The sequence below is a fragment of the Nicotiana tabacum genome, chromosome 24, assembly GCF_000715075.1.
Source record: "Nicotiana tabacum cultivar K326 chromosome 24, ASM71507v2, whole genome shotgun sequence".
NCBI lineage: Eukaryota > Viridiplantae > Streptophyta > Magnoliopsida > Solanales > Solanaceae > Nicotiana > Nicotiana tabacum.
In genome coordinates this window covers 21,142,174-21,144,205 of record NC_134103.1, presented here as the reverse complement: position 1 = coordinate 21,144,205, position 2,032 = coordinate 21,142,174, and positions in this window count along the sequence as shown.

The following is a 2,032-nucleotide window of genomic DNA, read 5'->3' as shown; positions in this document are numbered from 1 at the left end:
CTTAACACTCATGTGAAACAAATCGCTAAAAACGTAAGCTTGGGGGAGAGACGAGAAAATTGAAAAAGGTATCAAGGCACAAAAAGAGAAAAGAAATGATGAGAAGGAAAGGCAAAGAAAAGAAAGGAACAAAAAGAAAAATGGAAAAAAGTGAATAAGTGGAAGAGTTGAAGGGATACAAAGAGAGGTAATGATCCCAAACATGGAGAAATATGAATGTAATGATTAAGAAAGAGTGATGATAAGTCTCTCTAGTCCCCCGAGGAAAAGAAAGTACCTCAAAGAATTGGCAAAGTGCGAGCCGAGAAATAAAAGATGGAGTGCGTAAGGAAGGTGTATCCACTTACCCATATTGTATCAAATCCCAATCCAAAAGCCTTCATTACATCCCGAAAGAAGTCCTACTTGATTTTTAGCGGAGTGAGATTACATTAGTGGTGATCTACATGAGGGGCAAGCCTATGATACTTGAAGCCGTACTTGTGACATTCTCTTGAGAGAGATGAGTGAACATTTCATAAATCTTTGAATTAAGTACTAATTTATTAAGTGATCTTGGCAAATGGAAAGTAGAGAAGGAAGAGTTTGCAGTCCACCATGACCTACAAGATAGAGCGAGAGTCCTTGATGAGTAAAGTTAACTCTTGAAGCTCGAATGTCACATTAGAGCTATATGTGCATAAATGTTTAACTTGTCGCCTTGTCAATAATGCATGAGTAGTATGGGTAATTGTTGGTCCCAACTGAGGTAGGAATGGATCACCCGTGGATACTTGTAATGACCCTTAACTGTTGGAGGTGGGAACTAATTTATTTGCTTGAGGACAAACAAAGACTTAAGTTTGGGGGAGTTGATAAATGGGGATTTTGACTGCTTATTAGCACCTTTTAACTTTTGTTTTAGTCTAAAAGTATTGAATTGTGTTCCCAAAACTAATAAAATAATGCAAAATTGCAGGAATGATGGAAGTTGATCTCCCGAGATGAAATCCGACTTAAAAGGGAGTAGTCTAAGGCACAAGGCAATAAAGGGCGCATGGGCATAACTGTGCGGTCCGCAGAAGGAATTCTGCAGACGCAGAAGAAATTGCGGATCACATATTTCCATCGGTGACTGCAAACAAAAAGGAACATTTAGCAAACATTTTCACAAATTGCGGACCGCAAATGAATTGTGCGGCCACAAAGATGGGCTAAGAGTTGAAGACCAGAGAGTGTGCAAAAAGACCAAATCTAGGAGCCTCTATGAATTGCGGACCGCACAAGAATTGTACGGCCACAGAAGAATACCTTGCGGCCGCAGTCCTAATTCTGCGGACCGTAGAGGAGTTGCCTCGTGACCGCAGTTCAGAAATGTGTGGCCACGGACCTCCAGTTCCTGACAGATGATGAAATCTGCGGACCGCACATGGAATTGTATGGCCGCAAAACCGCTCAAGGGGATTTTTTGTCCGGGATTCTTAGCCTTGTATAAATAGAAGAGTTTCACGAAATTAGGTCATGTTTTGAATATCTAAAGTACTGTATTCATTTTTCGTTGCCTCTTTAGGAAGTTTTTGCTTATTTTGGTGTTTTAACATTAGATTTCTTTATTTTAATCTTTCAATATGAGTTTTATTAGATTTTCTTCTTTGTTTTCTTCAATTCCCTACTATAGCTAGATTCTTCTTTGTGAACTAACCCTAGTGTGTAAACCTTATGGGTGATTAATTTTATGCTTATTTATGATTGAGTATTTATTATTTAGCTTAGTTCATGCTTCATTTGTAGAATTGATGGTTGCAAACATTGATTCATGCCTATTTGACTTAGTCTCTTCTTGAGAAAGAGGGACCTAGTCTAGGATAACTTGGCTAACAAAGAATTGGGTCAATCAAGAGATTGGTTTACCAATTAAAGGGTTCAACCTAGGAATGGTACTAACCCGACTTGAGCTTTTATCAACTGTTTTGTGTGTTACCTATTTGGTCTTGAGAAAACCAAATTGGGCAAAACCACTCTCTGACCGAGAGGTATTGAGTGGGTACTTTAA